A 26234-nucleotide genomic window follows, 5' to 3' on the forward strand; every position below is an offset into this window, starting at 1 on the left:
CTTAGCCATGGAACACTCTCAGAACCTTTTGGCAGGTGATTTTAATTACTGGTTCAATGACCCCTTAGGAGGTCCTCAATCCTGTGAGCTCACTGAGCTCCTCACAAACCTGAACCTCTCCCAACAAGTTCTTTTGCCTACCCACTGTAAAGGTCATATTCTAGATCACATCTGGTCCAATTTTCCACTCAACACATCCCCACTCACTATTCCCTGCCTCTGGTCAGACCATTTTCTTCTCAAATTCGAACTTACTTGGTCTGCGCTCAAATCACCCACTGCGCTAACTTGCTGCAGGGCAAGGAAATGGAAAACACTTGACAAACCAGAATTCATAAATACACTAAACAATATGATTCCTCTCCCACACCCTGATATTAATTCTGCCGAGTCCAACCTAGTGGGCTGGCTTCAAAATGCTAGGGACATTCACGCACCCTTCAAAGATATCAAACTGGCCTGGCGAGCTGATGCTCTGTGTTGGTTCTCCCAAGACCTAAAAGCAAAAAAACTATCTCTGCGCCAACTTGAGCGAAAGTGGCGCCGCTGCTAATCCCCTGACCTAAAATCTGAGTTCATCACGGCCAGGAAGGTATACATGAAGGCCATTTTGGTCGCCAAATCTCCCTATTTTTCCTCCCGTATCCTAAACTCTACCAACAAACCCAAGGATACCTTCTCAATCTTAAATGAGCTGACTGATTTAGACAGCGTACGCCCTAATGTGGCTCCAACCCAGACCTTTTGCGATGCCCTCAAGACATACTTCATTGATAAAATTGTGGACATCAAAGCGAGCATCCCCAGTTCCTCTAGCGTTACCCCCTCTGCTCACCATTCCCCTACCATCGAGGTTACACTAAACAGGTTTCCTACCATGACCTCTGAAAAATTCCTAGCGTTATTGACAAGAGTCAAGTCCGGGGCACCCTCTGATAAATGCCCCCCTTACATTCTCAAAGACTGTCTGTCCTCCGTTCCTACGCCGGCCCTTACCTTACTGAACACTTCTCTCACTTCCGGCCTAGTACCCCGTGCATTTAAGGAGGCAACAGTCATCCCACTTCTAAAGAAACCTAGGGCGGACCCCTCCTGCATGGCAAACTACCGGCCAATTTCCTTGCTCGCTTTTTTGGCTAAAGCCTTAGAAGCCCATGTCGCAAAACATCTATCCAACTTTTTGGAGAGCTCAAATTGTCTAGACTCCCATCAGGCTGGTTTTTGCCCTGCCCACTCAACTGAGGCAGTGGTTGTCGCGGTCCTTGACTCGCTCCGTGATTGCGCTGACAGACACTCCCCTCAGGCCCTGATGCTCCTAGATCTGTCGGCCGCTTTTGACACGGTCGACCATGACATACTGATCGACCGTGTCAATCAGGCTGGCATCAGGGGCCTAGCGGCAGATTGGCTGAAGTCCTTTTTGGAGAATCGTTCCCAGTCGGTCCGTCTGGGTACCCTGGTTGGCCCTAAACGTTCCATCACCTTTGGAGTTCCTCAGGGCTCATCGCTGTCACCCCACCTGTTCAACATCTACATTCTCCCGTTAATCCAGGCCTTAAGAGACATGGAGGTGTCTGTATTTAATTACGCAGACGACCTGCAACTGCTCTTTACGATCGACAACTCCACACTCTCCATCTCTCATTTTCAGTCTACCATGCGGTTCATCCAAACCTGGATGAACCAAAATCACTTAAAATTAAACCCTGGAAAAACCGAGCTGGTGCTTACAGGGGACAGTGCCAAATTCTGGGGCCCCCACTACTGGCCATCCGATATGGGCAAAGCCCCTACCCCTACCCCTGCTGCAAAGACACTTGGAGAGACCCTGAACAGCGACCTCTCCTTAAAAACTCAAGTGGGTCAAGTGGTCTCCAAGTGTTTCTTCCAGCTCAGGAAAATCCGGAAGGTGCGACGTTTCTTCACTCCTGCAGCCATGACCCAGGTGGTGATTACCACGGTTTTGTCCCACCTGGATTATGCAAATTCAATATACCTAGGCCTTCCCCTTTATCTCTTAAAGCGCCTCCAGATGGTCCAGAATTACGCTGCCAGGTTAATCACTGCGCAACCCAGATGGCACTCAGCCTCTCCTCTGCTTAGGGACCTTCACTGGCTCCCCCTGGCCTAACGTTGCTCTTTTAAAACTGGCTGCATGATCTTTAAATCCCTCCATTGTAAAAGCCATAAATTCATAGACCATATCCTCACCAGGTACACCCCCTCCCGCAATCTGCGCTCTGTGCACCAAGCTCTCCTCCAGACACCTGCCTTCAAACGCAAACGTACTGGTGGCTGCAGATTTGCGGTTCTTGCATCTCGCCTTTGGAACACCTTCCCCTTTGAGATCAGATCATGCCCAGACCTCTTGTCTTTTAGGAAAGCCTTGAAAACATGGCTTTTTAAACAAGCGTATCACTGATCGCCTTCCCCTCCCGCCTTCAGGATTCATTCTCTGTCTACTTTAGCGCCAGTAAACCAACTGGTGGCAGCGCGCTCAATAAATACTTTTTAACATTAACATTAACAGTTTAAGCTTGAGTGTACCATTATAACACTCAACCAAACCCGCTGACTGTGGATGATTTGCCACATGAAACTTCTGTCTAATACCAAGACCAGAACACACTTTCTGCATAATTTGACCCACAAATTCACTTCCATTGTCACTCCAGACAATTTGCGGCAAACCAAACCGGGGAAGAACTCTTTAAGCAACACGATAGTAGTTGACAGAGCAGTGTTATCTTTCAAGGGGTAGGCCTCTATCCAGCGGGAAAAGGCATATACCACCACCAGAACATACTTAAGGTTGTTGCATTGATCCATATGAATATAATCGATCTGCAACACCTCAAAAAGATATGACGGGGGAGAAAAATGACCTGACGGAGTTGGGGTACCCTTTCCTGGGTTATGCATTAGACAAACAATACAATGCTTAACCACATTCTCTGCACATTTCGGAATTCCTTCATTCTGCCACACAGGAGCCAAAAGTTTACAAATGCCTTTCGCACTAATGTGAGCTGGACCATGAGCTATAGTCACAACCGGCAACACATAAGCGTCCGGTAATAACCATCGCTGATGTTCCAACAATTCCGTCCAACAACCCGTTGAGTCTAACATTCCCGTACTTTCTTTCCACGTTCTCAATTCCTTCTCAGTAGCCTCTCCCTGAATCGTTTTCACACTCTCAATCGTGTCTTCACACATTCCAATTTCCCTAACCCAGTTTGCAGGACCTGCCACATACATTCGACTAGCGGTGTCTCTAGCTGTAGTTCTTGCTACCTCGTCTGCAAATTCATTTCCATGACCCACATCATTTGTGACTTTCTTATGTGCGCTGCACTTTATGATCGCCATTTGTGCAGGTAAGGTAAGTGACTCAAGAAGATCAGTCACTAACTGACCATGCTGGATCTTTGTCCCGTGAGAGGTAAATAATCCTCTTTGCCTCCATAACTTACCAAAACTATGTGCAACGCCAAAAGCATACTGAATATCTGTGTACTCATTCACTCTCTTTCCCTTTGACAACACACACGCTCTAGTCAAGGCTGTCAATTCAGCTGCTTGGGCTGAATTATGTCCAATACGTGCCGTCTCAACAATTGTGCATAAGGTGGTGCCAGCATAAGCAGAAGTAGTCTCCCCATTTGGAAGCTTGAAACAAGAACCGTCCACCCATAGGATCCCATCTGGGTCTTTGAGCGGAGTGTCCTTTAAATCAATCCTACCCTTCGTTTCTTCTTACGTTCGAAGAAAACAATCATGTTTTTCCTGAGCGTCTTTCTCATCTGGGAGTGGCAACAGTGTAGCTGGATTTAACGTGTTACATCTTTTGATATGTACATGACTCGCTAGAAGTGTCTGCTCATATCCAGACAAACGAGCACTCGTAAGGTGCTGTGTTCTTGTCCTATTCAACATGAACCATAACAATGAGTGTGTTTTTCAACACTAATCCAGCATACTGTCTAATAGAAATCGCCGCAGCTGCCATAGCTCTGAGACAACTGGGCAAAGCTTTAGCTACTGAGTCTAGTGTAGCTGAGAAATAAGCATATGGCCTTTGCTTATCTCCAAATTGCTGTGTCAAAACTGACAATGCGCAACCCTCTCTCTCGTGAACGTACAGTGTAAAGGACTTACTATAATCTGGGGTACCCAACACTGGAGCAGAACACAGAGCAGTACGTAGGTCAACAAAGCTTTTCTGACATTCATCCGTCCAAGGGAGCTGATGTGGCATATCTTTCAACGTTAGTGCCTACAGTAGTTTAGCCAAAAGTGAAAAATTGGGAATCCATTGTCTACAGTAGGAAGTGATACCCAAAAAGGCACGCGCTTCTCTCTGCGTGGTAGGTACAGACATCTGTGAAATAGCATGAATACGTTCTGGGGTCAATCGCCTTCCCTCCTTCGACAAGAGATGACCTAAATAGGTAACGTCTTGGCGGGCATATTGCAGCTTAGAGGGAGACACCTAATGATGTAGAGCAGACAAATGATGCAACAGCGCAACAGTCACCTTCTTACACACATCTTCCGTATCAGCAGCCACCAGAAAATCATCCACATACTGAATAAGCGTAGCACCTGGAGGCAAAGAGAAAGCATCAAGTTGTGACTTAAGAGCCTTGCTATAGATGGAGGGACTTTCGCAATTGCCTTGAGGTGCTCTTTTAAATCTAAAACTTCGGCCACCTAAAGAGAAACCAAAGATGTCCCTACATTCTTCAGCAATAGGAATGCTGAAGAAAGCATTCTTAAGGTCTATGACTGAGAACCAAGTTGCCGAAGCAGGAATCATCGTCAACAAAGCTGTAATATCCGGAACAACAGGAAACTGTGGCACAACAATTCTATTGACCTCTCTAAGGTCAATAACAAATCGATAAACAGGAGGCTGTGAAGGATCAGTTCTCTTAAGGATCGGAAGAACAGGGCTGTTACAAACATTGCCTCTCGTTTCTTCAACCACACCCTTCTGAATAAAATCATCGACAATAACCAAAAGTACTCTCTCTGCATCAGTAGAGATACGGTATTGGGGAATGCGTGGCATTCTCACATTCTCTTTAACTGTGACAACATACGGTTGGATCGCAAGACAACCCTCGTCATTCTGGCCTGTAGCCCAAAGACTTTCAGGAAGAGAAAGCAACTCAGGTGGGAACTGGTCTCGAGACAAATACATGGAAGACGTCAGTTTCTTCCCCAACGTAAGATGCACACCAGAAGGGGAACAATACAATGTTGCATGTAGTCTTTTCAACAAATCCAGACCCAGCAGGTTCTCGCCGCAACCAGTTGTCAGAATAAGTGGAGCATTCAAATCATAGGGACCAATCGAAACGGGCAAGGGACAAGAAACCGGATTACGAACTGGGGCACCAGAAAATCCTACAGAAGTATTTATTAAGCCAGAAAAAGGTGCCCCAGGGAGTTTAGAATGCATAATAGAACTTCTCATTTCACCAGTATCCAAAAGAAACGGTTCTGAAACACCCATAGTATTGATAGTGACATTTGGCCCATTTTGATCTACTGGAATTGACACAACTCCCTCACTTCGGTAATGGCTGTCCTATTCGATCTGAAAATCGTTAGCCCTTTCTTCACAATAATCTTCATTATAATACTGCGTAGACTGAACTCTCTGCTGGTCAAAGCAATTCATAATAGATGGAGGAAAAGAACGCTGCTCCTGAGAGGACACACCTCGTCCTCTACCTCTAGATCTTGTCTGGAAAGTACCACGACCCCGTGGAGCAGACATCCCATTATTACGCTGTAATAAAACCGGACAACTATTCTTGAAATGTCCCTCTTCCCACCAATTCGCACATTGATTAGGACCCAACGAAAGACGTGTTGTGAAATACTCAGGTTTCTACTTTCTGAAACTGCGGGGGTTGAGAAAACCGAGGCTGTGCAGAAAGCGGAGGATAAGCTTGCTGTAAAAGAACCTTCGTTTTCAAATCTTTATTTTTCTTCTCTTGTTTCTCCTTCAACTCCTTATCTCTATTCTCATAATACTGTGCAGTAGCCAGTATTTTAGCAGGGGAAGAGATAGCCCATGCACTTTCAGAACTCTTTAGTTAATTTGACAATTCGGGAAGCAAGTTGTATACAAACTTATCCACAAACAATCGCTGACCACCCTCTACACTTAAATCCTGACCACTATGATCAATAAACGTCTCTTCAAAATGAGTGAAGAAATCCGAGACGCTTTTGTCTTTCTTTTGCTTGCATGCAGCCAGCTTATCCCAATTACCTCGCACCGCGGGCATCATAGTTTTTATCAATTCGATTATTCTGCCTGGTAGGGCCGTAATCAGATCCTCAGGCTTCGCACCACGCACTTGATTTGCGTCAGCGGCTCTAATAACAGCCCATTCACCACCTAATTCACCAACATGATTCTCCCTACGAATCCGTGCCCATAATGCTTGCGGAACAACATTTCCAAATAACATATCAATATTGGCCAAATTCATAATACAGGCCTCAACTGTTTGAGATAATTCCTTGTAATATCCAGCCGGATTTTTAAGAGGGTCCGGAAGAGTTTGTTTAAGCGCCAATACTTCAGACCTTTTCCAGGGTTCATGAACCCATATACGCTGGAAATGAGCAGGGACAGGAGGCGGACCATTCACCGCTTCCCTCCATACTGGAGGAACTTCACGCATGGGATAATTCCTAATGCCTTCGTTTTTGGCAGGATCAGCCTTGGAGAAAGACAAGGACAAAAACATGGTTTGGAACGCAACTAGTTTATTCACCGCCTCTTCAACTCGTGGTCCTACAATAAAACCTTTATCAAAATCAGCTTGCAATTTTAATAACTCCGAAGGAACTGTATCCAACTCCATATCTTCCCAACCTTTAATAATAGTCTGACACATGACATTAAAAACATATCTTTGTGTGGGCTCTACCCATTGATGAAAGGAACTCATAATGTCCCCTGTACTATATTCTAGTCCATTCTCAATCCATTTAGGAGCTAGGGAACCCAAAACTACTTTCTCATCCGTGAGAAGAAGTTGACAACGAGATTGTCATCTAGAGAAAGCTGGAGACAAGTTCAAAGACCCAAGAAGAGGAGAAAAGGAATTCGAAACAGCATCTGCTAGTCTCCTGTGTGAGGTAGTTGAATCCCTTAAGAGAACAGGAGGCGTTACAGACATAGAAGGCAACGGGGACTGGAACATAGCCGACTGAGGAACAAGAGCCGGGGATTGAAGAGGAGGTGGGGGCTGAATTACAGGCTGTAAAGACGGAGCAGAGGCAGGCAAGGAAGCATTAATAGGTTGAGCCGGTTGCTGAACAATCGGCAATTGAGCAACCATTGGTTGAGCAATAGGAGGGGGTAACTGAGGTGCATTAGGATTTTGGGCATAGGGCGGCGGTGAATTCAATAAACAAGACATTAGGGAATTTTTCTCCAATTCCTTACTTTTATCTGACGAGGAAGTAGGCAGCATCAGATAGCATCTATCTATCGCCATGCGATGTTGTCTCTCTAGTATCTTATTCGGACCGTCTTCTTCATAATTTTTAAACTGCTGAGCAGCCTCTATAATTGACATGTTTTGCGCTTTCTTATCCTTTTTTGCTTGTTTAATTCCTTCTGTTTGGCTTCCTTACGCCAAAGGCGAAAAGAGTCAAACATTGCCGGCCGAGCTTTTCTTCTAAACAGAATCGTTTCCAAATTATCTAGTATGGCGGGATCAAAACTACCATTTTGGGGCCATCTCAAAACTCCACTATTTTTCGTGTATTGGACCCATGTCTCGTTAAAGGTAATGGGACCAATACCATGTTTCGAATAGAGCTCATAAGTGGGAGTTCCAGCTGGGGGGATCGGACATGTTCCTCCAACTGGGAATCCCTCGTACAACCTAAACAACAAATTCTCTTGAACTTACTCAGTCCAGGCATCGTTACTTCTCTAGACTGCTCACAAACAACAATGGGTGTAAATCAATGAAACAGTACAAACGTACTTACCCCTTGGCTTCGGGTATTGCAATACCTGAATAAAAAAAAACAAAAAACAAAACAAAATTTGTGGGAGCGACCCACCAAATACTTAACTAAGTATCGTCCCACACCAGCGAAGGTCCGACTATCGTCTCGCTTTACCAAACATCATCAGAAGGGTCCAAGGCAGGGCGACAGTCAGGGCAGCAGTCATCAGCAGCCGTCGGAGAGGAGTAGCCGCGCTGTCAAAGACCTTCGGTCCACTTCCAACATACAGGGGTTGATCACTTGGTGTGCTTCCTCCGGAATTTTCTTGCGGGGCTCCTCACGACTCTCGGGCTCAACTGCTACCGCTGAAGTCGCCCCACGTGGGGCGCCAGTTGGATAACCGTAGCCTTAAGGTTCGGCGGCGCAGGGTACGCCTGAAATCCCCTGGATTCACCTGCCTTGTCAGAAACAGAGACTCGAACTCTTAGTCTGCCGTAGTATATAGTATTTATTAGCTGCAACTAGTACAGTGGTCTTAGAAGTCGTTGGTGAAACAAGGTTAAAAAGAGACTGCCACTTAACTCCGTGGCGCACAGGTTTATATACGGTACAATACAATGCAAAATGCAATCACACAAGAGCATGAGACATAGGCAAACGTTATAAACAATGCTTTAAGTCTAAAGGAACTCAAGTTTCCCGGTTATGTTTGTCACTCGACCCCTTGAGTAAATTACAAGTGAATCCACACAATTCGATTTACAAGTAGAGTAAACACAGCTGCATGTTGTAGAAGGACAGTCGTGAAACAGGAGAATGCATGAGACTTGTAGCGAAGGACAGCAGATACGATAACTCGGAGGAAAGAATGGTGTGAACCAACAAATAGTCCGGACGGGGATTAATCAGCTCAGACAGGAATTAGTGTGCTTGGCCAGACCCTGACACTTGTTAGTAAACATAGGCAAAGAAGCCACCTGACACGTAAATGCAGAAACGACAAAAACATCCGTTCGCCGCGGTCCCTGAGTGAGGGCAACATAAAATGGCGGCGACTACAAAATGGAGGCTGAGCACGAACGAATTCGTAATTTATAGAACCTCAAGATGAATCTACTGTACAATAAACCCATCATTGTCGACAGCGCAAAATCCCTTGGTGTCATACTCGACACAAAACTCAATCTACTCTCCCACATTAATTCAATTGCAAAGTCTGCTCGATACCAACTGTGCCTTCTATGGGGGATTCGTCGCTTCTTCCCAGAGCATGACCTAAAAACCCTGATCCAATCACTGGTTCTCTCCAGACTGGACTACTGCAATTCTCTTCTTACTGGCCTCCGCAAATCCCAACTGTCCCCCCTTAAATCTGTTCTCCATTCAGCAGCTCGTTTCATTTATGGGGCCAAAAGAAGTGACCACATCACACCCATGTTATCCACCCTCCGCTGGCTTTCCATCGAGGCAAGATCTATCTACAAGACTGCCTGCATCACCCACAAAGCCTTGCACTCCTCCTCTCCTCGCTACCTGGCGAATAAACTGAATCTCTCTGGAGGCTCTAGACCATCACAAAATCCGGAAAATTTACTGCTTGAACCTCCCACTTTCAAGAAGGAAAGATCGATGGCCCAATCCTTTTCAGGCAACACAGTGAGAATCTGGAACTCACTTCCGCCCCAGCTCCGAACCACCTCCTCCTCCCAGGCCTTCAAAACTGACCTCAAAGTTCTCCTCCTTCAAAGACACTTCCAAATGTAATTCATGCCCTCTCTTTAATCTGAAGGAAGACCTTTTATTATAGAAAATTATATTCTCCTTGACTATGGAAGTGTCTTCCCAGTGTGTTCTTGTGGTTTAAGAGTCTGACATTTATTGTAGTATTACCCTTTTACCTGTGTTTGGTACTCTTTGGTAACATGCACACGTCACTTTTCTCTTGTAACACACTGTTTGCTACCTCTTACATTTTGTTTGCTTTCAATACTTGCACAAGTGCCATCATTGCCTATGTAACGTTTGTTCTATGTGTTTGAGTGTCTGCCATGTATTGCAGTATTTTACCTCTACTTGTACTTTATACACTTTTGTAACCTGCACACGTGTCACTTTTTCTTCCTGTAATTCACTGTTTTCTACCTCTTGTATTTTATTGCTCACGTTTGTCACTTTTGCCTCATGTAACTTAGCATTTGCTTCTGTAATTTGTTCACTTGTAATGTTCTCATGTATCAGTTCTGTTACTATTGTGAAGCGCTCTGACACCTTCGGGTAAAGTCCGCGCTATATAAAAACGCATACATAAAATCAAGGAGGAGCTCCGTGGTCTTTCTGATGTCTGTAGAAGCTTGGCAGCACCAAAGCTGCTCACTTACTTGTGTCCAGCACTAACGTGCCGAGAGCCACTCGGTGCAGCGTAGGCTGCGTGCCGCCATTTTAGGAATGGAGTTTCTGCACTATGTGGTTTCCTGCTGTTTCTGCGTTTAATCCTCCTATGTTTGCCAACCACGTTGTAATCAACGAATAAAGTTATTCTCAAGGTGCCATTCTTTTCCAGCTTCGTGGTTTTAGGATCTTTTCGCTCCACATCTCTGCAGTGATTTACCAGTAGACACAATTTCATTCTACATTTGGGGATGAAATCTACATTTTAAAGGTTTGATTCTCAGCACATGCATCGCGGTATGGAGATCGTTTCACTCCTCCTGTCTACTTCAGCAATGTTTTTTTTTGTGTTTGTGGAATCGTCTCCTGGGCTGTGTACCCTTCGAGAATGTCCTACTGATCACTTCAAGACTTCTGGCTTTGCTTCAGCACAAAGTAGTTCTCTTTGGATCCAGTTACCCCAGTCTGTCATTATCCTTGTGACAGACACACCTCTGACAATTCAAAATTTGCAAACATTCGTGACAAGAATTTTCAATTCTATTAAGGACTAGGAGGCGAGGATTATGCTTTCTCATTTCTTTAATGAAATGCTCAGCAGCCAATAAAAACAACCAAAAAACTACATTTCCCATGAACACCAGGGAATAACCATAGAGAGTAGTGTATAAAAGGTCCCAACATTAGTCTGTCTTCCTCTTTCTTTGTGGAAACACGTCCAAGTTAAAGTAAAATCCCAAATACAACAGGAACAACAATTCCAAACAAGCCGCCTTCATCCACAGAATCCTGAAGTAGGCAGCCGAAGAGCCATGGGTCCAGAAGCCAGGAGGAGAACCAGATCCCGATAAGGAAGAAACAACATCACTTCTGGTCTGAACCTGAAACAAGATACAGAGCCATAATATCCAAAGTAATAATACTCTCAAGAGTCATTCAGGGAGGGAACAAGGAGTGAAATATTTGCAAATGCATGTATACAGTCATAATACATTAGCATACAAATATGAAACATGGGTGGGATAATCCTCGCCTCCTAGTCCTTAATAGAATTGAAAATTCTTGTCACGAATGTTTGCAAATTTTGAATTCTATGTCAGGACAGGAGGCTCCGATTAAGCTTTTTTAAAGCTGATCCACCACTACAGAAGCAACACAATCAATCGGTTTGAAATAAAACGTTTTAAATACAGAATCAGATGACCAATCTGCAGCTTTCATTATATCAAACAAAGTAACATAGGCTTTGGATGTCATAGCCCCGCGTGCAGAGTGCGCGCCAAACACAGAAACATCAATACCTGCTTCAGACATAAGCCACCGCACCCAGCGCGCCAAAGTAGCTGGAGTGACGGGGCGAAAAGGCTTTTGTAAAGCAATCAGCAGTTGACCCTGCATGTCTGATCGCAAAGAAGCGGTACTCACCTCGTAATCCTTTAGGCACTGCACAACGCAAAGGTTGGGACGAGAAGGAAAAGAAGGGTAAGTAATAGAAGGCGTATTAGATTTTGTACGCCTGGAAAGACGAAAAGAAACCCCCTCAGGAGTAAAACTGCGACCCGCAAGATCTAAAGCGTGGACATCTGACACGCGCTTACAAGAAACCAAACAGAGTAACATCGTGAATTTCGCAGATAACTGCTTGCGAGATAGCAAAGAATTCGAAGGCCAAGCTTCCAAGAATCGGAGAACAACCGAAACATCCCATAAGGTAACATACTTAGGATTGGGAGGTTTCGCAAAACGAATCCCTTTGAGAACCCTGGAAACAAAAGGATGTTCACCCGCAGGTTTACCATCGATGTGGTCATGACCCGCTGAAATAGCCGAGCGGAAGCCATTGATAGTCGAGTAAGCCAGACCAGAGGTGGCTAAAGAGGCCAGGAAGTTAACAATTAAACTGACATCTGCTGAAACGGGATTAACTTGTTGTTGAGCACACCAATCGCACCATCGCTTCCAAGACCCCTTATATCGTTTGTGAGTATTGGGAGCCCATGCCTCACGAAGGAATTTGGAAGCGTCGCTTGAAATGCCTGGGATCGTCCAACGATCCACGAGATCTTCCACGCGAGTAGATGCAGGGAGCCTGAGAGAATCAGGGGATGAGGATCTCCGAGAGGATCCAACAAGAGATTCCACAATGGGGGAAGGAGAAACGGCGGAGCGGAACACATTTCCAGAAGTACCGGAAACCATGCTTGAGCCCTCCAGAGAGGGGCAATCAGAATCAGATCCGTCTGAAACCGTTTGGAGTAAGCCAATACCCTGGGAATCATTAGAAACGGAGGAAAAGCATAACAAAGGGTCGATGGCCACTGTTGGAGAAAAGCATCCGTGGCCAGAGCCTGAGGGTCCGGCCTCCAACTGTAAAAGCGCGGAAGTTGCGCATTGAGGCGAGAGGCAAACAGATCTAACTGACAAGGACCCCAACGCCGTTGGAGAGCACGGAAGACTCGAGGGTGAAGCCTCCAATCGCTGTAATCCCGGAGATGTCTGGAGTGCCAGTCCGCTATCTGATTGTGGCATCCCGGAAGATACTCCGCAATAACAGTGATATTCCTCTGCAGACAAAAGTGCCAGAAATCTTTGGCGATCTCCGCCAACACTTTGGACCTGGTCCCGCCCAGTTTGTTCATATAGCGGACTGCCGATACATTGTCCATCCGGAGAAGGACACAACAACTCGGTTGTAGGGGGGAGAAACACTTGATCGCAAAAGAACCCGCCAGGAGTTCCAGACAGTTGATATGCAGAGTCAACTCCTGAGGAGACCAACGACCCCCGGTCGAGACAGACCCGCAGCGGGCTCCCCAACCCCACCGACTGGCATCGGATTCTATCACTAGATCCGGGGACGCCCCGAAGAGGGCTCGACCATTCCAGGCCTCCATGTGGTCCAACCACCACTGCATTTCCCAACGGACCTCCTCCGTAAGAGGGATCTGGTCGGAGTATCCGAGGCCTTTCCGGAGATGCAGAATTTTCAGTCTTTGCATTGCCCTGTAATGCAGAGGACCTGGAAATATCGCTTGAATGGACGACGCCAGCAGACCCACTACACGTGCCAACGACCTCAACGACACAGTCGGTCTGGAAATAACAGACGTCAACTCTCTCTTGATGTAACGCATCTTTTGCTTGGGCAAGAGAAGTTGACAAGCCACCGAATCTATCTGGAAACCCAGGAAGTCTATAGACTGGGTAGGAACCAAAACCGACTTCTGAACATTGATCAGAAAACCTAGAGACTGTAACAGATCGATGGACCAATCCAGATGACGCAGAAGTTGAAGAGGACAATCCGCCATAAGGAGAATATCGTCCAGATAAATAATCAACCGTACACCCCGAGATCGAAGATGTTCCACAACTGGTCTCAACAGTTTCGTGAAGCACCATGGTGCTGACGATAGACCGAACGGGAGAACTTGATACTCGTACCAAACTCCCTGCCAGAGAAACTGGAGAAAACGGCGATGAGGTTTGAAAATCGGAATCGAGAGGTATGCATCCTTGAGATCCAGACGGACCATCCAGTCCCCCTCTCGTAAGAGATCCCTCAACAGATGGATGCCCTCCATCTTGAAATGATGATAGACTACCACCCCGTTGAAGTCTTTCAGATTGAGAACAAGGCGCGAGCCGCCTCCTTTCTTCTCGACCAGAAAGACTGAACTGGCAAACCCCATGGGATGACGGGTCGTGGGAACAATCGTCCCTTTCTTGAGGAGGGTGGCTATCTCCTCGGAAAGACAAGCCTGGTCCTTTAGAGGAAAAAACAAACAAGGGGGAGGACGGGTTTGATGCACTGGATGATAAAACTCTATTCTGAACCCTTGAACAGTTTGCAGAACCCAAGCATCGCTGGAGATCATGCGCCAGTTTTTCAGGAGAAATTGAATGCGACCCCCCAACATTACATCGCATGCAGGAATCAGGCTCACCTGTAGAGGAGGCATCATGGTACTGTGCTTGCTGACCACCAGATCGGCCCTTTCCGTACTGGCCTTTTCCTTTTCTCGAGGGGTAGAAGTTGGCTCGGGTGGAATAGCCGGAATCATAGGAGCCTCTCTGCTGAGAGGAATTGCCCCTCTGGGACTGGTTCGTAGAGCCTCGGCCGAACGAGCAACCCCTACCTCGTCCGGCCTTAGCAAAAACCGGGCGCATGGCCCGTCTCAAGGAGGCCTGCGCCTTGTCAATCCCGCTGAACGTGGAGACAAAACGAGTGAGTTCCCTCAGGAACGGCTGACCGAATAACAGTCCCTGAGCTTCAGGACCAGACTCAGAAGTGGCTAATTCCGAAAGTTTCGGATCCAGTTTTAAGAGGATGGATCTGCGACGTTCAGCCGACATCGCGCAATTAGCATTGCCCAGATAACAAATTGCCCGTTGGGCCCATTCGATCAATTCCTTCGGATTCACTAGAGCAGAAGCCTCGTCAGCCTTGTAACCAAGGTCCAGGATCTTGGTGAGAGGAGCCAACAAGTCGAGCATCTTGTCTTGACAGGACCGCCAAGATCTATCCAGGCCTTTTGTAGGGTCTTTTGCATACTTTTTTAAGTACGTGACCATCATGGGGTCAACCTCCGAGTGTCGGCTAAATGGTCCGCCAAGTCCGGTCTCGGGCACTCGGAGCGCAACCGCGCTCGAACTGAGGCCTCAAAAGGTTGTCGAATATGAGTCTCAATATATGCAGCCACTGCAGGTGAAGGGGCCCACGATGAAGAGTTCGGGTGGACAATATCCGCCGGGTCGAAATTAAGCACCGGAGGGCGCTCAGGGGCGTCTACAAAATGTTCCTTACAAACCCTCTTCCGAGGAGGCGGTGAAGTATGATCTAAAGACGCAGAAGAGTGGGCATTATCCGACTCCGACTCATGTAGAGCAGAAGAAGCGGAAGGAGTCGCCGCCAAACTCTTCGCCAGGCGTTGAAAATCCGCCTTATTAGGATTAACCGGCGACTTAGCCGATTTCTTGGCAGCAGGCAGCCAACCCTGCTGTTGTGCGTAAAGATTCAGGTGACACTTCAAGGGGTTAATTGCACGCACCAGTGCCTTGTTAACCGATTGTTGGACCCCTCTATCCAACTGCTCCACCAAATTCTGTTCCAAGGAGTCCTCCTCCTCGACATCATAGCAGTAGTCGTCATCAGCGTCATAATATTCAGCCATTCTACCAGGTAGAAAAGTAATTGGTCCACAAAACGACTAGAATCCAGAGTTTCAAAACACCAGTCAAGGGGGAGTGTGTAGACCCCAAAGCAGGCTTCGAACGAAGTAGGACCGGGTCCGAACTTCAAGAAAGTATTCAAGCGTGGAGGGAGCCAAAGCCTGCACAGCACCAAACACTCTAGGCAGAGCCTATGCCACAATGTTGCAACCCAAGTCCTCAAGAGACCTCGGTGTCTGATGGGGTTAAAGTTTGGAGACAGGTCGTGGGCAGAACGCCAAGAACGTCGTCACTCAACCAGTTCTGAGGAGAAACCCCGAGACCGGAAATAGGACAGTGCGCATGCACAACTGTCACCTGTCACCAAACACCGTCTCGAGAGCGCTCGCGCTCCCCTAAGGAAAACGGAACCCCCTGCTCCCACTCCACAAAAGTACACGAGCGCGAGATAGCGCACGGAACAAACGGAGGTGGCCACACGCTCCAAACGGAAGGAAAAACCGAACAACAGCTGAGAAGAAACACGTAAGTACTACAGAGACAAAGCCCCAAACACGTGTACCTCAATGCGCAAAGCACAACAGGTAAGAAAAACAACAAAGTCAACAAAGTAACAATATGCTTAGAAGAGAAAATATGCACTTAACTGGCTGCGGAGCAGCAAAGAAAGAGGAAGACAGACTAATGTTGGGACCTTTTATACACTACTCTCTATGGTTATTCCCTGGTGTTCATGGGAAATGTAGTTTTTTGGTTGTTTTTATTGGCTGCTGAGCATTTCATTAAAGAAATGAGAAAGCATAATCGGAGCCTCCTGTCCTGACATAGAATTTATTTATACTAGGTTTATTGTGCATCTTTCATTGCTTTCTTATCTGATTGTGGTAAAACAATAATGTTTGCATGTACATGTTCATTGGCTCTTTTCTTGATAGTTGTTCTCACTGTTACCAGATTTTTTCACAAGGGCACAACATAGCTGGCTACATAGTTAATTTTTTATTGCATGCGCGTTACCATTACGGCTGCCAGCAATGTTTATTTGTGGGTGTTTCCATCTTCTCCGCAAAGTTCTCAAACTCTTTGGTTCATTTTCTTTTTTGCATTTGTTAACCATTTATATTTCTGGGTATAAGTCATGGGTTCAGACTCATATAATCTGGTTAACGTTAAGGGTTAAGGGTGAGCATAGGAATTGAAGACAGAAATATGGAAAAGAGGGAAGAAAAATGGCGGAATGAAAAACAAGAAGGAAGAAAACAAAAACACATTCAAGGAATGATTTTGAAAGGATCAATTGAGAGATAAGACATCTGGCCTTCTAACAAGCAGGCACAGAAGGCCTCAGAACTGTGAAGGGCACTTTAAGGGGGTAAAGTACATGAACTCTGGGATTGTCTACCTCAACATGTTTCCCATAACAACTACAAGATCGAATCACACAATAGACAATTTCTAAGCTCACTTTGAGATAATTGTCACTTACCTAACTGCAAAAGGTGAAATTGGTTACTTACTGAGCCAGTATCAGTGGATCAAAAACACATTTTTGGAAAATATGTGATCCTATCCCTGAAGACAACCAGAAAATATCTACAATTAGTCTACCTTAGAAAAGCTTGCTGTTTAATCCAACATGCTGGAAACCTTTAGAGCCTAGAGGACATTTATAGGCATTGCAAAGTAAATTCCAGATTGTATTCAAGAAAAGTTCACGGATGAAAACGACTCCTTGGTTATTATGTTCAAGTTCTATCATTTTGCTAATTCTTCAAACCTGTGTAGAGGGCATTGCTGAAATCCAGTCTGCTGGTGATGAGTGCGTGGGTGATGTTTTTCATGGAGTCAGGGGCAATCAACTTGAATGTCTTGCAAAGTATGCGGAAGGTGTTGAAACATGCGGAGGATACAACGTTTATCTGGCAATTCATTGTGAGTGAAGAGTCGAGTATGATGCCTAGGTTGTGTGCATGGTCCGTTGGCATGGGTGTGTTTCCAAGGGCATGGGGGCCACCAGGTGTTGTCCCATGCTGAGGGGGTGGAGCCGAGGATGAGGACATCTTTTTTCTCAGAGTTGAGCTTCAGGCAGCTGTTGCTCATTCAGGTCGCAACAGCTTTCTACCCTTCTTGGAAGTTGCGTCTGGTGATGTTGGGTTGCCTGGTGAGGGAGAGGGTGAGATGGGTGTCATCGGCGTAGGAGACGATGATGAGCCTGTGATTTATAATGATGGTTGCAAGGAGGGCCATGTAAATGTTGAGGGAAGATCCATGGGGTACTCTTCATCTGATCTCTGTTAGTTCTGAAAGGAAGGGCGGGAGAATTATTCTCTATGTTCAGTGGTTGAGGAAAGATCATATCCAGTCTAAGTGTTTGCCTTGGATGCCGCGTCGTGGATTCTGGTTGCTAGTGTACAGTGGGAGACGATGTTGAAGGCTGCTGATAGGTCCAGGAGGATGAGGGGGGCCATGTGGTCTTGGTCAAGGAGGGCACAGATGTCTTCTGGTGGTGAGGAGGGTTGTCTCGGTGCTGTAGTTGCTGTGGGATCCAGATTGAGAGTTGTCTATGATGCTTCTGGTTTCTATGTAGTGTGCTGGTGGTGGAGACAAGTTGCTTCAGTCCTGTGTTGGTGAGGTTCTCCAGGGGGGCGGTCTTGTTGGGATCGCTGTAGTTGTCCAGGTGGAAGTTCAGGTCTCCGAGTAGTATGTAGTCCATAGAGGTGAAGGCGTGTGGTGGAATGTGATAGGCGATGACATTGGTGTAGGGGGTGTGAGTTCCTGGAGGTCTGTAGGCCAGTGTTCCGCTGAGGATCGCTCTGGGGTTGGGCTGAATATGGAATTGGATGTGTTCCATGGGGGGGGGTGAGGCATCGTCCAAGTTTGCGGTTTCAGTGAGAGGGAGCTTCTGTGGACAATGACATGGCCTCTTCCTGGGCGGTTGGGGTGGTCTTTTGTCAGGGTCTTGTATTTGTTGGGATGGTGGTTGAGATGTCGGGTACGGAGCTGGCATTTGTCCAGGTCTCTGTGAGGAAGGTGACTTCGGGCATGTGATTGTTGAGAAGGTTCCAGATTTCTACGATGTGTCTGTGCAGGAAGTGCATGTTGAGGAGGATGCATATCAGTGTATTGTGTGCAGTGGCATCCAGTGAGTTGGGGGTAGCTGCCGTGGTCCGGATGTGGGTGAGGGTGTGGCTGCAGTGTCGGCAGGAGATCAGGCATTGGGTGTTGCCCGGCATCAAAAGGTGGCAATTGTTGTCGCATCTGGGGTTGACTGCGTGGATAGTTCTGAAGTCGTAGCAGCAGGGTGACAGGGGACCAGGGTCCCTGGCGCTGGTCACAGACCAGTTGTGGACGGGTGCAGATGGGCCCCCATTAAGTAGGGATTGGGGAGGGCGATCAGCTGGGAGGTGGGACCGACATGAAGGGGGGGAGGGGGGGAGGGGTGGCGGGGTCTGCAGTGGCAGGGAACATAAGAGAAAGGAGAAAAAAGGCAAAGAGAAGGGAAAGGAGAAAGAGGCAAGGAAAACTGGCAAAAAACAGAAACAAAAAGCAAATGGGAATAAAGCAAAACACAGACCAACGAGACAAACAGGAATAAGGCAAAACACAGAGAAATGAGGCAACCAGAAAAATGGCAAAACACAGAGTAATGAGGCTTAGAGGAAGAAGGCAAAAAGAGGGAACAAACAGAGTGGGATAGCAGAAGAGCAGGGGGCTCTTCCACTAGACCACCAGGGATGAGGCACAGGCAGGAGCCTGCCGATGGAGGAGGGCCTCGAATACGTACCTGGCGAGGTCGCTCATAGAAATGCACAGTTTGCTAGCTGATGGAGGATCGACTCACGAACATTTCTCCAAAGCACAAGAGGTGTGTCCAATGCCTTTGGGACTTTGGAAGGAAGCCCAGGAACATGGCACCATGTTTCTCCACAGTATACCACTCACAAACCAATGGTTTGGTGATGTGGTTAAGAGTGAGCTGCAGTTAGCAGTAAGAGGAATCAAAGCATTGTGACCAGCATTACAAGAATGGTGAAAATTATAAGAAGGGCAAACATTACAATACAATTACGATTACATTTATACACCTAGTCTAATATTACCTATACTATCAAGAGCTTAGTGGGAGTACCCTCCGCCAGATATTTTGGGTAAACCCAACCCCCATACTTGTGAAAAATATATCAGGATGCCAATCTGATGTAGAGCATGCTCCTGTCATTTGCAGGATGAAGGGTAGAGTCAACAGGGCTGCATCTCAGGCTCAGTGTTCTAGGATAATCTCAGCCGAAATGCTCTTCTACAGAACCTAGCTCAGAGGAGGATTAAATAATATTCCCAATCGCACAGTGTCAAAGGTGCAGCACCAATGTAATTCTTTTTTTATTTTGTGTTTTATTTCTTTCTTAACAGTTTTAAGTTGTCGCATCAAGATGGCAGCAGCATCATTGGTCGCACAAATACAATGTCTGGAGAAAATGGCTTAATGACAACTTGTCTAGTGTGTGCTTCTCACAAGCATTAGCCATAAGGGGAGTGTAAAAGGTGTGAGGTAGAGGGAGGGGTGAGTAGTAAGCATGAGCGAATTTTGCGGATCTCGCGTTCGCGAATTTTGCGGATTTGCGGATTCGCAATCCGCAAAATCCGCGAATTCCCGCAAATTTGCGGATTTTTTTTTTTTGTGTTCGCCCGTGTTTCTGCCAGTTCGCGAGGGTTTTGTACACTTTCGCAAATTGCGAACTTACCTGTCGGGTCGCAAGTTTCGCGAACTTGTTGTTTCTACGTGTCCAGCCTGTTTGGGACACTCTTCTTCATCACTGCCACTCTCTGTCACCACTGCCACTCTCTGACTACTCATGCCACCCTCTGGCCCACCCATGCCACCCTCTGTTTCATCACCACACCCTCTGGTTGTCCAGTGTACATTATTTTCGGCAAAGCAAAGCACACCTTCCCTGCCTCAAGTGACCTGAATTAATTTGGGGCTGATTAATGTGTCACAGAATATTTTTTTAGCTGGCACCTGCTTCCTTAGTGCGCCCTGATTAGTGATCTTTTGCACTTGCTAAGTGCTTTCATTGTTGCAAAATTAGTTACAACACCTGCCCTGCCCCAACTGACAATAATGAATTAGGGGATGATTAATGGATTTTAACTTCCAGCCTGGCTCCTGCTTGTCTCCCTTAGCTGTAATTCAGGACCTTTGTGGCATATGTGTAACTATTCTGAGGTTCAGAGCAGGGTCACATAATAGTTTCAACTGGCAACTGAACTCTGGAGGGGCCCCTCAGGAAGCACTACAGGAAATGGCTACTAATGATGAGCCTGAACTTTTGAACCTGGTAAGTAGTTACTTTCAGTTTTGCTAAGATCGTATTTCTGCAATTTTGCACTTATTCGCGGGGCGCGAACTCACGCGAACTCACGCGAACAGTGCGAGCAGTGCGAGCAAAATCCGCTGCTCGCGGATTTGCGGATTTTGCGGGAGATTCGCAAATCTCGCGGATTGCGGATTTCCCGAAAATCCGCAAAATCCGCGAGCGGAACGGATTTTCCGCCGATGCCTAGTGAGTAGGTGAGTAGGTGAGGGAGGGTGAGTGCCTGTATCCGGGGAAGCATGCAGGCGGGAGATTCTCTGTTAGTATTCATACTCTATCCGAGTGTGGAGGGGTATGATCCTGCTGCTGTGATGAGGTTGTAAGAGGTCCGAAGGGCTGTAGTTACAATTATTGAGCTTGGGCCATAGTGGCCTCTGGTTATAAGGAGTAATATGCTGGGAATGCTTGTCAATACCTGAGTGGGCCTTACGGGTCATGCGCTAATGGTCTGTGGAGCTGGCCGTCGATGGAGCTGCTGTGTCAGGGTTAGAGAAAGAGAAAGAGGGGGTAGGAGGGAGGAAAGGGGAGTGGGTGAGGGGGGAGGTGGGAGAAGAAAGAAGGCCACGGGGTGAGGGGAAAAACAGAGAGAGGTTATGAGAGGAGCATGGTCACAGATTAGAGAGTGGGGGTATTAGAGTAAAAGGGGGTAGAAAAGTTTAGGGGGTGTTTGTTTGGGGAGAAAGGAGACCATAATGCTCTCCTTATAAATAGGTTTGTGGATGGATGGATGAGTGGATGATTGGATGTATATCGGGAAAGCAGTGTGGCTGGAGATGGAGTGTGAGTAGCAAGGGGCAGGCTGTATGTGTCTAGGCTGTGTGTGAAGAGAGAGGATGAGGGCTGTCGCTGAACACTCGTCATCGTCTGGCATCTTTGCCGTAGCCAGGACTTAGATCTCACTTGTAAGGTTCTCCTGTTGCTGCCCTCCGCCCGCAAGTATGATTCCCATACGTTGATGATCAGGTCAGATTGACCCTGGAGATTGTAAATAACTCGCTCAGTGGAGGCAGTGTTGATCATGGCCGTTAGCCAGGCCTCTTGAGATGGTGGGGATGGGGACCTACATTGTCGCAGGATACATATTCTTTGCTGTGGCTAGTCCCGTGTGCAGAAGGCGGCGTTGTGGTTTAGAAAGCTCTGGGGAGAGCCGCAAGTCATGCAGAAGGATGACAACGGGGGCAAGCGGTAAGTGTAGGGGCATAGTAGTAGTCAGGGCACAGCCCACATAGGACTAGAAGGGTTGTACTGATGGGCATTCACATATTATATGGGTTGTGTCGCATTGTGTATTCGTACATCTCCACCAGTTAGCATGCTGGATTAGGCCTGCTCTGCGTAGTTTCGCTGGTGACCAGTACCAGTCATGTAATATTTTAAATAAGCAAAATTTCAATCTTGCCTCACAAGTGCCTTGGTCCAGGTCTTCTAGGAGCTCTGCCTAGTCTTCTTCCTCATAAGGAACCAAAAGACGGGCTTGCCATTTTGTGCAGAGGGTTTTCAACAGGGGTTGGGAGAAGAGTTGGGATGTGAATACCCCACACAGTCCAGATGTCACTGCTTTGTGTTTTCCCCTTGTTTGCAGGTATGATACCAAGGGTGAGGCCGGCAATGACCAAGGAAGCGGGCCTAGGCACTTCCTCAGGCAGTGCTGTAATTGGATACATTTTGTAGACTGTGGTATGAGGAGGCCAAATTCCTCCTGTAACTGTGTGAATGTCTTAAGGTTGCCATCAAGGAGGAGCTAATCTAGAGTATGGATGCCCGCTGCCTTCCATATTGGCCCGGACAGTGTCTGCCCTTTTATGCATATGCCAGCATTTCCCCTAATCAGGGATTTGTCATGCAATGTTCCGATGCCAGGCCTTATGTTTGGCAGACAAGACCGGGTTAGCAGGATCCTGGTGGCTTGTCCCTGTCCCAAAGAGGGCAGAGAGGCCCATCTCTGTGGACAACAGGCACCTTTCCACCTTTCTATGTGTACCGTCAGATGCCCCTGGTAGTATGTACGTCAATTGGGAGAGCTGCAGGGCGAGGGCAAAGTGCTCTACCAACGGGAGGCTCAGTCCTCCACAGGAGCGATGACCCTTCGGTGTCAACGCTGCCATGTGGGGCATTGAAGCACCCCATATGAGGGATTATACTCTGGATTCTATTAAGCGTAGTGTGGCTAGAGGTGCTTGGAGGGGGAACATTCAATGGGTACAAATAAAACGCGGGAGGTTTGCCATACCCACAGCTTGTACCCTTCCCCACATAGAGAGCCTCAGTACCTTCCACTTTTCAAAGTCAAGTTGCATCTGAGTGAGCAGAGGATTTGGGTTGTTTGCTACCATCCACTCCGTCCCTTTGTTCACCAAGACACCCAGGTATTTTAGGCGCGAGGATTGCCAATGGATAGATAATTCAAGTATGGCCCCTTTGTTGTGCAGTCAGAAATGGGTAGTGCTTCTCTTTTTGTCCCAATTGATTTTGTAACAAGAAAAGGGTGAGAAATCATTTATAATGTGGACCAGGGAAAACAGGGAGAAGCACAGGTCCATGAGGGTGAGCAAAATGTCACCTGCATAAAGATAGATTTGGAGTCTCTCTTTGAGAGGCATATGCCCGTAACATCATCCGTTTTACATATGGTAGCTGCCAGAAGTACCATGGTCAGGAAGAAGATGAGTGGGGAGAGGGCGCTTCAATGGTGTGTCTCCCTACGAATTCTAAATGGATCTGATACAAAGCCCCCAAAGTTTACCTGTGCTGTGGGATTAACGTATAGCAGTAGCACTTTGGCTAGGAATTGGTCACCTAGTCTGAAGCTCTCCATTGCTTTAAAAACGTAGTCACACTCAATGTAATTTAATGTTTTTTTTGCATCGAGTGAGAGTGGCAGTGCATCTGTCTGAAGATCTTTGGCGGACAAGAGCATGTGGGCTAGGGTGCTCAGGTGATTTCTGGAGGATCCGCCAGTTACAAATCCAACTGGCGTGTGGTGGAGCAGCGAGGAGATAACATTACGGAGGCGGAATGCCAAAATACTGCCCAGGATTTTTATATCACAGTTCAGTAGTGAGATAGGGCAGTAGCTGTTGCACAGTAGGGGATTTTCCCCACGCTTGGGTAGAACGCAAATTTCTGCTCTATTAGAGAGGGGGCCTAAATAGGATTTGTGATCCGTCTCCTGAAATGCTGCATGCAGCGTGTCAGCTACTCCTTCCCCTGCCCAGCGATAAAACTCTGATGGGAAGCCATCTTCAACCAAGGCTTTGTGATAGAGTAGGTTAGCTATTCTGTGTGCAATCTCCTCCTTACTTGTTTCTCCGTCGAGGAGCTCACTGCCCTTGTCCGAGAGGCAGAAGAGAGTAGCTTTTTTTAAAAAAATGTCCATTCTTCCCCTGCAGCCAGTACCCCTGGGGTGTAGAGGGACTTATAGAACAGAGCTAATTTTTTCACAATATCCTGTGGACGTGTAAGGGTCTCCCCTCCATCTGTCTGGATGGTGTTATGGCCATGGCCGCCTCCTGCCAGTAGTCTCCCTGCCTTTTTCCCCTGCTCATAATGTTTCCCTTTCATTCTCTCGTCACCGCACCCACCACGCCGCGGGCCACACGCTGGACCCCATCTTCTCCACAGGCACCCAAGTCGCTTCCAACCACACCACCGAACTCCACTGAACCGACCACCACTGCATCCATTAACCTTCAACAAACCAACCACGCACCACCGCACCCAACAACTGCCTCGCCGCTGCTGGAGCAAAGTCACCAAAGACCAGCTGATCACCACCCTCACCCAAAACCCGCCCATAAACCCCACCAACCCAGACACCGCAGCCCGCAACATCAGACAGTGGATCGACGACTGCACCAACACCCTCACCCCACTCAAGGACCTCCAACAACCAAGCCATCAAGAGAGCCACCTGGTTCACTGATGAGCTGCAGACCTCCAAACGTGCCTGCCGGAAACTGGAGAAGATATGGCTCCACGAACCCACACCGGACAACCACTCAGCCCACAAGGACGCCACCCGCAGACATCACCACCTCATTAGATTAGCCAAGAGATCCTCCTACAAAGACCGCCTGGATAACAAAGCACACAACAGCAAAGAGCTCTTCAGCATCGTAAAGGAACTCGCCAACGCCAACAACATATCGCCCTCACAAGAACTGTGCAACTCACTAGCCATCTTCTTCTACCGCAAGATCGCTGACATCCATGACAGCTTCAACACTATGACTGCCCCGACTACGCCAGACCCAACCTCCCCTGTGAACACCACCAGCGCCAAACGCCTGACATCCTGGTCCAACATCAACGACGAGACACACAAGATCATGAACTCCATCCAATCAGGATCTCTGTCAAACCCGTGCCCACACCACGTATTCAACAAAGCAGACGCTGCCATCGCGCGCCAACTACGGAAGGTCATTAACATCTCCTTGGAAACAGCGACATTCCCTGAAAACTGGAAGCACACCGAAATCAACGCCCTACTCAAGAAGCCCAAGGCGGACCCCAAGGACCTCAAGAACTTCCAGCCAATCTCCCTGCTCCCATTCCCGGCGAAGGTCATCAAGAAAATCGTCAACATGCAACTGGCCCGCCACCTGGAAGACAACAACATCTAGGACCCGTCCCAGTCCGGGTTCAGACAAAACCACAGCACTGAGAAAGCCCTCATCTCCGCCACAGACAACATCAGGCACCAACTAGACAACGGCAAAACATGAGCCCTCATCCTCCTGGACCTGTCAGCTGCCTTTGACACGGTCTGCCATCGCACTCTAAAGACACGCCTCCTAGAAGCCGGAATCCAAGAGAAGGCCCTTGACTGGACCACGTCCTTCCTCTCCGGCAGAACCCAGAGTGTCCGCCTCCCGCCCTTCTGATCCGAGGCCACCAACATCATCTGCGGCGTCCCCCAGGGCTCAGCCCGATGCTGTTCAATGTCTACATGGCCACCCTCGCACAAGTGGCCTGCCGACACGACCTAAACATCATCTCCTACGCTGATGACACCCAGCTCATCCTCGCCCTCACCAAGGACCCGCACACCGCCAAAACCAATCTCCATGAGGGAATGAAGTCCGTCGCCGACTGGATGAGGAACAGCTGTCTGAAGCTGAACTCGGACAAGACGGAGGTTCTCATCCTCGGACCCACCCCCTCAGCATGGGACGACTCCTGGTGGCTGACTACACTGGGAACAGCACCGACACTCACTGACCATGCACACAACCTAGGATTCATCCTCGACTCCTTCCTCTCCATGTCTAAACAGGTCAACGCTGTCTCCTCCTCCTGCTA

This window comes from Lissotriton vulgaris, chromosome 4_1 (genome assembly GCF_964263255.1).
Source record: "Lissotriton vulgaris chromosome 4_1, aLisVul1.2, whole genome shotgun sequence".
Taxonomy (NCBI): domain Eukaryota; kingdom Metazoa; phylum Chordata; class Amphibia; order Caudata; family Salamandridae; genus Lissotriton; species Lissotriton vulgaris.